The following is a 15,006-nucleotide window of genomic DNA, read 5'->3' on the forward strand; positions in this document are numbered from 1 at the left end:
TTTTTAAAACCATTTACTTCCTTTTGTAAATCTGTATACTCTTTTTCCTCTCTCTTTCAAGCCTATGTATATTTATTCAACACTGTGACCCATTTGGAGGTCTTCTTTTATCTCAATATGTCTTTATTGTGTATCTGTAATTATTTTCTGACAAGGGGGCACCCACTGTTTTTTTTTTTGTTTTTTGTTTTTTGTTTCTGCTAAGTGGGTTAAGTGGCTATGACTAGGTTCAACATAGCCCTGCTTGCTTGATCCACCTAGTCTATTATGGCGGAGTTGTTCACTGTCTCTGAGAGCCATGTATGTTGCCCCATTTTTAGGCACACAGTGGGTCTATGTTGCCATTAAACAAGCTGTAGCAGTCTGCTCACAGAACCCATTTAAATGCTCTGTCTCTGAAAGAGTCAGAGCTGTGCCTTTTTTTTCTGCTACTGCTGAATCAGGAAAACCTCTCTTAAAGGAGATGTGGCATGCTGCCCACAAACAGAGCAAAAAGTTATGTTAAACTTTGTTTTAATTGTGTGTATGTCTAGAATTTCTTTTTAAACTTTCTCAGGTTTTACATGGATGCAGAAGACCATGCTGTAGCCTCCAATGCCAATGATTAACTAAGAAAATGCATCATAGGACAATCTTGTCGGTGTATATTTTTAACTACAATGCCTTTTCCAAAATGACTTGAGTTTGGCTCAAATTGACATAAAAACTAGCCAGCACACCATCCCTAACTCCTTGAAAGTTCAGCTAAGTTGAAGTAGGGGCAGAGATACATGTGCAGATGCACACTCTGTTCTATTTTCCAGTTCTGATTTCCCTGTTTCATGGTCAGTCTAAATGGTTCAGAGAGTATTCACAGAGCTGCTTCTCACTGGGAATTCAAACTAATGGAATTACAGGCAAGAAAATATAAACCACCATTTTCATTTAAACTATTTATCCTTTTACTTCCTTACTTTTGGAATACAGATACAATCTGCCAAAGATTAGATTAAACTTATTTTTAAGAGTTGCAATTTCAATTCAACTATTCTAAACTTCCCTTATACAATTTGAAATTAAACTAAGGTGGAAGAAACAGAAAGAAGTCCATCAGGATAGAAAGAACACAGTGTGCCATGGGCACTGGAGATTTAGTGTGGAGGAAACATTACTACTTGTCCATCAGTCTGTGTACCAACTATATAGGGTCAGGTCTAGAAACTGAATTAATACCTTCCTGTCTTTACTGTAACTCCTCTGAAGCCTAGTTCTCTAACACTATTCTGTGTCTAATTTCTAGAATCTGATGTTTGAGCCTTTTTTAAAAAATCGTACTGAAAGTATTTTTAGAAAAATAGCTGGCATATTGTGTAAACCAAGGACCATCAGGAGGGAGAAATCACATTGTAATTCAAACTACAAAAGATAGTGATTTAGAATTCTTACATTAGTAGAAGATGCTAGCAATTGTGGTTGGCTATTAAGGAGTAAAGAACTGTCTACTGCTTCAGGAGTGGAACGAGTAATGGGTCTGTGGATGAGGTACTTTCCACTCAAGTGTAAGTATTGGGAGTTGGAATCCCACATGACCACTCCCGTGTAATTCCAGTGCCTGACAGGCAGAGAAATGGGATCCTTGAATCAACCCAGCTAGCTAGCTAGCAAGCAAGATTTGCTGTAGAAAAAAATCTCGATTCAGTTGAGAGACTGCCTCAATGGACAAGGTGGAGAGCCATGGCTAAAGACATTTGAAGTTCATGTCTTACCTCTACACACACACATACACACACACACACACTTGCCTGTGCACACGTATGTACACACACATGCATGAACACAAGCATATGCAATTGTAACATTGAACATGTGAACATGTATTCTCACATGCACACATGCACTACGCACATGAGGAAAGTAAATAACAGAATTAAGGAATAGCATATATTGAATTTAAGTCATGGTTGGCTGGCAGGAATTTGCTAAATTGTACTATAAAGAGCAGACTTATAATTTCTCTTCAATTCTTTAGAAAAATTGCCCTTGGAGGTGTCATGTTCCTCAAAACCTGTTTATTTACTACAGAGTTTTGGAAGTTCTTCCTGCAGGAACAGAAACTACTCTTTGTGGGTATTTTCTGGAAAGAGCACAAGGAAGTCAAGAAAGATGTTTTCACCTTGCTGTGCCTCCTAAACCCTGTCCACTGATACAGTAGTTTGGTGCTATGTAGTGCCAGTTGTGGCAGGAGAAATACTGATAGTCCTATTCCACTGTCATAAAATAAGCAAGGGATGAGAAACTGTGAGTTAATCAGCAACAGATAGAAACTGAATTTCAGACCCAAACAAAGAGAGAGATTGGCACTTACTGTTATCTGTGGCTATTATGCCCTTCACCCATCTTTATCTACTTCTTCTTTGGGACTCCTTGTCTTAAGTTTAGGCAATTCATTAGCACTTAATTGAAAGTGGTGAGCTGAAGTGTCTTGCCTTTTCTCTCTCACGTCCTGTTTTATATTTTATTTATTTTTTTTAAAGTTAAATATGTGGCTTATCGTTGTGGTGGTGGTATGTGGAACTTCAGTAGAAATGACTCCATTTTGGTGCTGAGTGAAGGAGCCATGTCCATGACAATGACCTCCTAAACTGGCCATTTAGTGCTCCTCAGTGATGTTCACAGGGAAAGTCCTTGACATGGCCCCATGAGGAATTCAATGTCTAATGCAATTTATCTCTTGACAAGAGAACTTTAGAGAAAAACTTGCTGTTTTTTGACATGTGGACATGTGGGTAACATGCACTGCATTATTTGCTTCCTAGCTGTATTGCATCTACTGGAAGGTCTTTGATGAATGAAATAGAATATCCTTTCTCCAGTCTTTGGAACCAAGCATTATTGTGAAAGTAGCGTTAAGTTACTTTCTATCACTTCTACCTACAATATGAGAAAGTGTGTCCTTTAAATGGAACAAATACTAGCAAAAAACATTTCTTTTTATGTAACTAAAATGAAGTTTTTGGTTGGTTGGTTTATTGGTAGGTATTTTGTCAGACAAACACCAATCATATCAATTGCATATATCCTCCATGTTTTGCAGCACAGGATTTTTAAACCTAATGGCTCTCCTCATTGAAGATTTCAGATTTCAATGAATAAAATCGGGAAAGTGTATGAAGAATGATTATTCCGCACAGTAACACCATCTCAAGAAAATATTTTTTGGTTTGACAGGGAACTGTAGCTTTGCTGTATACTTTGGGAAGGCTTTTAGCACAGGAGAAATTGTCAGCACTGATGTTTAACCAGCAGAAACTAGTGTGTGCTAGTTTTGAAAAAGGATTTACTTAACTAACCGTGTCATCATACATACTTCTTAACAGCATACTTAGTACTTCATGTCGAGCCTTGTTGAAAAGGATATAGGAGATGTTAAGGGATAATCATGTAGAAATGTACTTCAGAGGATGGCCACTCGGGTACAGCTGGTTGGCCATCTTAAGTTGTCTAACGTATTTTCCCAGAATACTACAATGGGTGTGTCATTTCATCCTCCTCCAGACTGGCACAGAAGTTTACAGAATCAAATCATCAAGCACTGAACTATTCAACCAAATCTGCTGAGACAGAAATTTATCTGAAATAAATGGTTTTATTGAGTCATGACAGATGTTAGTAAGAAAAAAGACCAGGTCTTGGAAGGAGTGTAATTGTTTTCAAAATAACTGCTATAGACAACTCAAATGAAGAAAGATTTATTGGTTGGCCCACTCGTCTGGAAACTTACACATAAATAGGTTCAGGGTTGTTGGGATTTAGTCACTGTAGGACTTAAATCAAGTTTTCAGTATATAAGTATTCAGTCTTCTCTTGATTTCACCTGTAGTTGTTATTACATTACCCTCTCTTTCTTCTTTCACCTTCCACATTCTAATCCTTTCTAAAATCCAGCACATCACAGGATTTTATATTTCTTAATGAGAACATAGATATTTTCTTCCAAGAAGATGACGAGGCACAATTTCTTCTGTGTGCATAGGAATATTTTTCAGCTTGTCTCTTTCCATAGAAATGTAGAAGTCACACAACTTTATTTTGTGCCATATCCTTTTATCTTTAACTTAGAATTTATGTATTTAAAATTTGAGGTTTGTGATGTATCAGATTGTTATCTACTAAATCTGAGAAAATCTCCACCTACAAATCTTTCAGACAGAGACACTTCTCTTTCCTATGAGTGGTTTCTTGCTCTCCTGTTAAGGCTCTAACAAATTCTTGACCTTCATTAATCACAACTGCAGAGATGGCATAACACAGTTTTGAAAATGAAAGCTCGAAATAGTTAAACATATTTCTCACCTTGTCCAGAGGCTTCCTGTACTTGGGTGTTGACCCTTCTTCACTGCAAACTGCTTCCTGGGCCGTGTCTCATACTCTCACCTGAATCGCTGACTTCTTTCTCTTATAGTTGCATCAGGTCACCCAATCAATTGAGGGTTATCTTATAATCTCCAAATTCCTATCCACTGAAGCTGTGTGTATTCCTCCACAGGTCCCATAATGCTTATGATAAAGCAGGCATCTGACCAGCACATCATTACCTAATGGTATCTGGGTCTCTGCAAGGTGCTATTAAAGACACAACTCTCTCTTCTACACATTCTTTGTTAAACATTTTTCTGGCTGAAATGATTGTCTGGGCCACTCGTTATAAGTCAGTCATTTCTGATCTCTGGTTAGTAACTAAATAATTACTCCTTTAATTCAGTCTCTTAAATTTCATTTTGTTTTTTAGACAGAGAAACCATGTAATCTTGAGTCTCTTAAGTGCTACCCTTCAGGCTTTAGTGCTATTTTGTTATTTTTCATGTTTCACAGGCACCAGATTTGCTACCATACAAATATCTTCTTTTCTTCTGATGCCAAAATTGTGTTTTTGTTGCTGTAGTTAATGTTCTGTTTCTCTTTCTCTTTGTTCCTCTTTCCTGACAGTGTATAGGAGAATCCTGCTCCAGCAAAGAGGATCAATTCTCTAGGCTCCACAAACTCCTTGCTGCACAATTGAAGGGACTAGGACATACGTTTTAAGAAACAGAGAAACAATGCATGTTTGATGCTTTGGTGGTTTGTGTTAGCTTGTCCATCACTGTGAGAAATATCTGACAGAAACAATTTTAAAAAAATAATTATTTTGGTTCATTGCTTCAGAGGTTAAGGTTGATGACGGACTGATCCTCCTTGTTTCTGGCTGTGTTTCTGGAGGATAAGTAGAACAGAGCATTGTCTTTCATGGCTGGGTAAAGATGAGAGACAGAAGCCCGGGACAGGAACACACCTCTAATATGTTCTACTAAATATGCCTCCACCTCTGAAACATCCCATTACTTCCCAGTAATGCTGCCTACTATAACTTCATAAATATTTTAGTCAATCAACTGACCAGAGGTGACTCGGTTTCTTTGGAATTTCTGGATCCAACAGAAATTTATTTGCAGAGCTGTGAAGCTATGAGAATCCATTCTGGGTTGGCACGCTAACGTTGAAAGAATGAGTAGTACTTGATTTCTTGTTTGGATGGGTTAGGGTATACACATAATAGCATCAGATTTCTAGAATAATATAAAGAGATTAACATTGGAAAGACTGAATTATTCATCACCTTTTTTTTTTATTTGCCACAGTGTTCCATGTGGTTCTCTGGGAAAAGTGCACAGTTCATGTATGTGTAGAACCAGAAGCCTGAAAGGAATCTGCTGAAAGTGACCCAGAAAGGGTCACTTCTATAATATCCTCTATGACTGTTGAATACTCTCGAGTTCCATATAACCAATTTAATATTATTAGGTAACTCCAGACAACACATATTTCCCAAGTAAGTGTACTGTAAGAATAACACAATGGATAGAACTTACAGGACTGAAGATGTAAAGAGAGCAAATGTCAAAAGCCCACTGCAAACAGAGTAGTGAGTTTGACTTCCCAGGTACTACTCCAGGTCATTTCTCTGAACAGTGCATCTGTTGCACCACACAGGAAATGCACTTAGGTACAGTTCTACTTCAGTTGCTTCCCCTGGGTACTGGAAGTTTTACTCTGGATAATGAGAAAACCAAGTGATGGGAATTTTTCACCTTATATGGCTGACTGACAAAGATATTTATTTTAATGCTGGAAATATAGAGTGGATGAGAAGTCACACAGAGTGTTCATGAGTTGTGGCTATGCACAGGCAAAATATTTTAAAATTGTTTGTGTTTTCCTCACTTTCAGGAGAGCAGATATAGTTGTCTTATTTTTCATAAAAACGGATCCATTCTTCCTAAAATTCACAATTGATTTAGAGATGTGGCTGCTCCGTAGGTGAAAGCAAGGAGGGACCTGATTCACCTTTGTACCCAGGCACCTGTGATTGCTAATTATCACCTCTTCCTTTTTGATTGAACACCCTCTTTCTTTCTTTCTATCCTTTGAATGTTAATTTCCAAAGGGATTTTTCTTTATAAAGTCTGTTGTGATTATAAACACATATACAAATTTTCCTATGTTAAAGCAATTTTTGTAACCACTGTAGAAAAGAAAGTATTTGTGTTCAGAGTTTTGCAGTAACAAGGGAAACTTGAGTAACATTCTGTTTAATCTGGGGAAGCACAAACATCTTTAAGTAAGGGTCCTAGCCTCTTGCTCTGTAACTGTCACGTCAACCCCAGCTTGGCAGACACAGAAAGGAATTTCTTGCATGGTCTAAATTTAGAGTTCATCAGCCAGCACACACCTTACAAAGGCCATAAACATTGCTGTTATAACTGAAAATGCTGACAGCAAAAACCCTCATTGTCTTCTTCAGGAAAGGTTAGTTTATTTTGGTTGAATATATATTAGTCTGTGTGTTGCTATGTGGCTGTGACTTAGCAGCAAGGTTCTGGCTGGCGACTTGCATCTTTCTCCTCTGGCGGCTCCATGGTGTTTCACTGACTCTGCTTTCTTTCTCACAGCATTCAATTCAGTTTTCCTGCCTAGCTCTATTCTATTAAGCCACTGGTCAAAACAGATTTATTCATTAACCAATACGAGCAACACATAAACAGAAGGACCTTCCACACCACATGCGTGCACACCCTTACCTGATCCCTATCCATTCCCATTCATTGTATTCCTCATCCTACCGAGGTATCCATTCGCTACTTTCATTTCAGACTGTGTGTGTGTATGTCTGTCGGTTTGAACACATTAATGACAAGCTCAGTCACCAACAATGCAGTGGTGTCACATTAAGGGAAAAAAATAAAAGTAATTCCCCTTGGCATAATTTAAACAAGAGTGTGCTCAGATTTGCATTCTCCACTCCTCTCTCCCAATGCTGCCCTTCACTCCCTGTCTGACTGCTGTTAAGAGTCTGAATCTGTGCCTGCCTTACTTCTGCCTTGCAATTTGGTTTTCTCTGTATCACTTTCTGTGTCTGTTTATGTGTATTCCTAGCAAAGAGTCTTATTCTCTCTTTAACTGAATAGAAAGCATCACAGGAGTGAAAACTACATTACACAAACCTTTAACACAGTTTTACATGGGATGCTGCTTTAATGATTGTGTTGAAGAGTTTTATGTTAACTTGACACAGCTCAGGAAGTTTTGGAAGAAGAAACCTCAGTTGAGAAAACATCCCCCACCATATTGGTCTGTGGAAGCCTTTGGGGCATTTTCTAGATTGATGATGGATGTGGGAAGACCCAGCTCATTGTGGGAGGTGCCAAAGATGGGCTGATAGTCTTAGGTCCTATAAGAAAGCAGGATGAGCAAATCATGGAAGCAAGAAAGCCAGTAGACAGCAGTCTTTTATTGCCTCTGCTTCAGTCCCAGTCTCCAGGTTCTGTCTTGAGTTCCTGCCCTGACTTTTCTCAGTCATGGAGTGTAACCTGATAATTGTAGCTCGAAATAATCTCTTTCCTTCAGAATAGTTTTAATCATGGTGTTTCATCACAGCAATATAAACCCTAATGCAGGTAACAATCCCAATTGATCCCATCTGGTACAGATAACAAAAAAAATGCTAATAAAATATCATCTATTTTTCTCTACATTTCTGGTGGATACTCATTTTATAAACTTGCTTTTCAACTCATTTGCTCCTTATAGAATTTATTATCATTTCATATATTGTTGGAGACCAGTCACAACAAAAATACCACTTGCCAGAGTAGGGGCTTGGGGAACATAAATATAAGTAAAGAGTAAACAGACATGAAAATAATAAAACAGAAAACATGGACTGGTATTGGGAGAGAGTTCTAGTCAATAATGAAATTACCTGTGTTTAATATTTCATACTTTTTTTTACCCCAACACAAAAGGGAGAAGATGCAAATGAATACCTCTTTAACATGATACAAAAGACAACTCGAACAGTTAATTGTTTCAACATTTTGAGCTATTAAGTCATCAGCATTTTGTTTCTTAGGCAATGAAGCCACCCTAGAATAAGTATCCTGAAAGCATTCCTTCTTCAGGTTAAACCTCCAATTACAAAAGAAGAAGCAAATGTATGCTTGCCTATCCTCACCATCTGTCAGGATGGAATGGATTTACCTGTATGTGCCATCTTTATGTCAAAAGCACCAAGTGATCACATCCTGATTCATGGTGTGTAGCTTTGATTGTTGTTAGCAAAACTGAACATCCTCTAACTCTCTAACCTTCAGACAAAGTGAAAAAGGACTCACATTTTTGGGCCTCCACAATTCCTCCCTTTTTAATAATTTCAATAAAGCCTGTGCTTCTGTAACAGGATAGATGATCGTGCCTGCCTTATGTGAACACTTTCCTGTTTCCTAGACTTACCTGTCTTTGGTACATGCGTTTCAATTATGTATGCCCATGTCATAGGCACTTGGTAGGAAAAAGGATCAACCCCACCCCCGCTCGACTCTGACTGCACACCTATGTAAACAATGAGTTAGGGGAGAAAGTAGCCCTGGATTCTGTGTCTCTGAGACAAGTTTCTACCAAGAGAGTTCATCAATAATTAGATTATGTTTTACAAATATACATGCTCCTATGGCTACACTATCTCCTAATTAAAGGAGTAAAGGATGACCAGGGTTGGGAATGCCCTTTTTATTTGGTGTAGAATATTTTTAAACAAATTTTAGCTGTATGAAAATCTAAAATTCTTATCAAATATGTCAAATTCAAGAACTCATTGGAAATATCTAACTTTTCTTAACATCTCATAGTGAACTAAAACATTACAAACATTAACAGGTCAATAATATAACTCTAGCGTGAAAATTAACAATAAACACATCTCTTTCAGTATAACCATGTTGTACACATGCTCCTGTAAATAAACTCCTACACAGTTTTTTAATGAACAATGCTAATAAAACTAATAGGTGCATATGGTAATATATTGTTATGAGACTATCCCTTATGTTCTAAGAGACTGGAACTTCTTCTGGACCTTATAATCAAAGTTAATAATACATGTTGAGTTCACTTAAGACATATTACTAATATCTTACTGTGTATACAATCTGATTTTAACCTACCTTAAGTGAACAGTGTAACAGCCAACATTTATTGCCTTTGAGTTCTCATGTAATAAACTTTTATTAATTTTAATTTAATTTATATAATTTAAATTTAATTAATGTAATTTTAAATTATATATTATTCCATGCTCTTGACTCACAAGTAACCCAAGTGCACATATATTGTCAGAGACCAGCTTCAACAAAAAATCCCACTTGTCAGGGTAGGAGTGTGGGCATCAGAAATATAAATTAAGGGAATAATGTCTCTTCCTCTCCCATCAATTACTATCTCTATATAAATCCTCATGGGGTAGGGGTAGGACCAACAATCAATTTCTCTTTCCCAGCCTTTGGTCTTGTATAGATAATGGCCCTTGTTTTGAGATGAAGTATGCAACAATGGTACAGAAGTTAGCCTTCTGAACAACTTCCCACCTTCCTCTGAATCTCTTATTCTTTATTTCTGTTTTGCCTCATATTCCTTAAGCTTTCCTGAAGGCATTATGGAGTACCCCATTTAAGACTTGGCAATGAACAGTCACTCCTTCTTAGCACTTTGACCACTTGTGAGTCCAAACAATCATTGCTAACTCCAACAAAAAGAAACTTTTCTGGCTAAAGCTGACAGGAGCACTATTCTATCAGCATTCATGTAGATATTTAGAAGCAAATTTGACAGGTTCATCATGTCAACTTAACAGAAAAACAGTAGTAGCCTTTGACCTCTCCTATCCAAGGTTCTTGCCTGGGGTTTACAGAGCTAGACACAAATTCCCTCCTATAGAGTAGACATCTGATCCAGTCAGAAACATTTATTTACTATCAACAGACTTGCCACTGCCTCACTGGGAGTCCCATCTTGCTGGTATGTATTGTTGAGCAGAAGTCATCCCAGGCAGACTACATAACACCTTCCACCAATGAAGTCTACCAGCCAAGAGGAAGTTAGAAACTTTCCTACCAAGTTCCAACTAGATTTCTCCAGCATCTTCCATAATAGGTTATCACCAGATCTTTTGAACAACAAATATCAGGAACAGTGGATTAACCTCTACTACCTGGGCATCATTCCTAGCCACCAACCTAGGGACATAATAGCATCTGCCTCAGGCACTAAGATTTTTACCTTAAACCTTATGACTTCTAGGGAAGCTTTACCCACCCACACAGAAAACTTCTGTGTAAACTCTTTTGTCTTTTAAATTTTATTTTAGAATAGCTTACGAAATATCAGATTTCCTTAGGACTTTTTTTCATATATACTTTTGTTTTGTTCTTCCTATACCCTTAATTATTGTACCTTTCTATTTTGGTATATACATATGTCTACACCAGTGCAGGTGTGTGTGTGTGTGTGTGTGTGTGTGTGTGTATGTGTGTGTGTAAGGCCAACAATCAACCTCAGGTGTCATTCCACATTTTTTCGTTAAATTTTTATCCACATTTTAGGTGGAGCAATACAATTTCTGTATTGAATACAAGTGTAACATAATGATTTGATATAGTTTCAAACAGAAAGAAAATGAGGGATTTCATGTTACAAAATCAATTAGATAAGGTCTCTCAATATCCTGGGTCTTGGTGATTAGGCTAAACTAGGTGGCCAATGAACTCCAGGGAGCAGTTTGTTCTGCCTCGATAGTGCTGGCATTACAGTTATGCACCAACATGCCTGACCTTTTTTTTTGTTTTGTTTTTTGTTTGTTTGTTTGTTTTTTGAGAAACAGTTTCCCTTTAATTTAGATGCCTGTCCTGGAACTAGCTCTTGTAGATCAGGTTGGCCTCGAACTCACAGAGATCCTCTTGCCTCTGCCTCCAGAGTGCTGTGATGAAAGGCGTGCGCCACCACTGCCCGGCCCATGCCTGATATTTTTACACTGATGTTGAGGATTTAAGTTAAGTTTTCATACTTCATGTGGCAAGTACTTTATTGACTGAGTGAATGTTCCATCCATGTAATTATAACTGTTTGGGGACAGGTTTATAGTGTGAATCCCATAGAATTTTCTATATGCAGAAGAAAGAAAACTTGTAAGTGATCGGAAGTGTGTAGCTATAATTAAATTTATTCATACACTCTAATTTCTATTTCTTCAAATTGACATGTTCAAATGATGTTTTAAAATGATATGAATAAGCAAAAATGTATAATTTATTTCTTAGTTTGACAGTTTGTCATAAAAATATGACTTACAGTCATATTAATGGATGGAATGACATTAATTTATTTTGGTTTTTTTCAATGAGCAAGTTGTATCACCATAACAGCTCTACTTTATGTAGCCTAATTTCACTGTAGAATTTGCATAAAGAAAATTTGTGAAAGGCATCCCCTAATGGCAAAGGATATCATCAATATAAATGATGTCTAAAAACAATGCCCCTGCACCAATTCTTTTAAACAGCCTTAACAAGTGCAATGATCTCATGGTTGTCTTATTGTTAAAATGCGGAGGTGGTTTAACAAGTCTTTCCACATCATGTATGCTTTGTTAGATGCTAAAACAGGATTTTTTTAGAAAGTGGCATAATTAAAATAGAATGTTAGATGCCCTGGGGAGACATTCACAGCTATGGTTAAATATAAGTGAAATTTCACAGATGTTAGCAAAATTACTAAATGTATGCTTGTTTCTGAAGCCCTACTTTGAAAACAGATTTTAAAATATTTTCTCAATATGTTTACAGTGATTCTTTTTTACTTAATATGCTTCCTATTTAGAAAGAAAGGTATTTATTCATTCTAATGAGGAAAAGAAATCAAATTACGAAAGATTCCTAAGGTTTTACAACAAAAATGACACCACTCCCCTTTGGAGATAAAGGGCCCAGAATTGCATTCATCATAATCATGTGTTACAAAAATGATGATAGGCTTTTAGAGTGGTACAGGCATTTAACCCAAGATACTCATGAGGCCCTAAGTTAATATAGTGTTGTAGGAAAGTGTTCAGAGATTACATGAGGAAAGTACTAGAGAATGTAGATCTAGGCACAAGCAAAGTACTTAAGAATTACAGTAAATAAAAATAATTATGACTTGATAAATAATTTACATTTAGGGCTAGATGTTGTAGTCTAGTGGTAACATGACTGTGAGCCCCCATCCACGTACATTACCTCCCTAAGCTAGCCATTTCATTCATTTTGCTGAGAGTAAAGCTTTGCTTTCAAAGGCTAATGATAACCCATTATTTTAGTATATTGTGTTTTTCTTCTCCATCAATGGACACACTCTATGACTGTGTGTTTTAAATGTAAATTTAATATAATTTTTAAAATTTGCTTATATTACTCCCTTGATTCATTATTCTCATATGACTTGGAGAAGGAAACAAAAATTATATCCTTTATTTAAATGATGGCATTCCAGAAAGTTTAAGAAAATCAATTATAAAATTTGGAATCATATTTTATAGTTGAAATTAATTTAGATTTCTAGTCTCCAACTCTCAACATAGTATAACTTTGCACTGTTTCCCATTTCCTGGGTTCACATTTATCCTGTCTACATCTCCAAATTAACAGAAATGTATCAACAAGTATATGTAAATTGTTCACCAATTCCATGATTAAGGAAGAACTCTTTCCTCAAATTGTCAAAAGAAAATCATTTCAAGTTTGGATAGGAAACTGCAGACATATGGTTTGACAGAAACAAAGCTTATGATAACATTTATTGTTCAAGAGAAATAAGAATCTGGGCAAGTTGGATGAAGTCAGTTCAGCTAACCATCTGGAAGGAATAATAGGTAGATTAATGTATCTACTTGTGAGCTATTTTTAAAGGCTACTGACTGAAGGAATTCCCATAAAAACCATCCTCAGAATAGTTCTGTGTCTCTGTGGACTGATAAAAGACACAGTCTTATTTTAGTTCTTGTATTTCCTGTTTCTATCAATCCAGCTGTTCATTTATCTGGATTGCCCTTTTCTATCTGGCACAATTATTCCCAATATTGCTCTCTCATATATTAAAGCTATTGGTGAAGGTTTGAAGTTCATGACTAGGTTTTATGTTAGTAGCAATATATGTTGGAGTAGATAATTTAAATAAATGGAAGACTCACAGCATCCCTGATGGAGAGTGCTTCATGCTATGCCAGGGAAAATTCTGACATCACCATGACTTCTGACTGCCATGGTCTTCATCTTTCTGCAGCCCCTGTTTCAGTCATCCGTCGACTCATCACATCAATGGTTTTAATTTTTGTTGCTTGCTCCAGTCATGCTCTGTGTATATTTCTCCTTTTGTTTTTCTTCATCTAAACTACTTCCAGAAAGACTAGGTTTTTAGACGGGTTTTCCTCGGGATGATTTAGCCTTTCACTCATTATCTGGCCAAGGCTGGTCTCAGCTTCTCTGTAGGTCTCCGGCATCTACCTCGCATGTTATTGGATCACAAGCAAGAGTCAGCACACAAGTCTTCAAACACCACTTTAATTTCCATAGCTCTCTTATCATCTTAGGGTGTTAAAATCTACTTCCAAACTGGCTTTCCATGAAAGCTGCTCAGAAATATGATCCTCAGGGTACACAGAGAGAAATACTGTAATTAACAAAGAATTAAGAATGATCATTTATTCTTGTAGTTTGGCGGTATTTACATAATTTGTTAAAGCAGTTCACTCTACTTTCTACTAAATCTTAGGTTTCTAACTGCCCCCTCAGCATAGTGTTGGTGCAGATGAACTAATTCTGTGTTCTCCCATAGCTCTTGAGACTTTAATAAATGACCCAGAGTCATAGTAATTGTATGTCTTAATAACTTTCTTTATGAAATAAACAGATGCAAAGACCCAGTATTTAGATAGAGATTAGAACTTTCTGGATAATTACTTTTTATAAGCAGATGGGAAATACTGGCACTGTCTTGTGCTTTTAAGGATTATTTCAATTTTAAATTGTTTTTTGGATAAAGTAAGAAGGAGGAGAACAGATAAGTCAATGAAGATTAAAGCTTCCTCAGTGCAAAAAAAAGAGAGCTCAAAAGTAAATTAGGACTATAACTTTTTTTTTCCTGAATGAAAGGTAGGAAGAGTTTGTCTTTTGATATTAAACAGAGAGTGCTTCGAACCCATTGGAGATATATTTTTCTTTGCTAATACATCTGACTGATGTTTATTCACCATGATAGGGAATTTGAAAAGAAGATACCAGTCTTTGGCATGATCATAAAGGGTTTGTGTTGTTCATTCATCTTTTCATAGTAGATTCAAATTATCCTTAACAATTCAGTACTTCAATTTTAATTCTACTTTTAAACATAAATAAAATCTTGCTTTAATGGTTTTATTTTAAAATAACATATTGGTGACTAAGTTCAGTTACCTGACAAATGTTTGTGAAGCTCATATGTGATGTGAAAAGTTAAATCTAGATATAATTTTCTGAATACTAGGCTAACATCACTGCTCAGTTTCTGATACTCCACCTACTTAGCTATCTTCTTCTTTTGCAAAATTAACTGATTGTTCTGGAGTAAGAAGTGTCCCAATCATATTCA

The 15,006-nt window shown here is 36.5% G+C and overlaps 1 protein-coding gene across 31 annotated transcripts in view; it reads left to right on the top strand.

The window, feature by feature from the left end:
* Positions 1-15,006, top strand: part of Ptprd (protein tyrosine phosphatase receptor type D) — a 2,217,081-nt gene that overhangs the window by 694,839 nt on the left and 1,507,236 nt on the right. The window lies entirely within an intron of this gene.

Source organism: Chionomys nivalis, chromosome 11 (genome assembly GCF_950005125.1).
Source record: "Chionomys nivalis chromosome 11, mChiNiv1.1, whole genome shotgun sequence".
NCBI lineage: Eukaryota > Metazoa > Chordata > Mammalia > Rodentia > Cricetidae > Chionomys > Chionomys nivalis.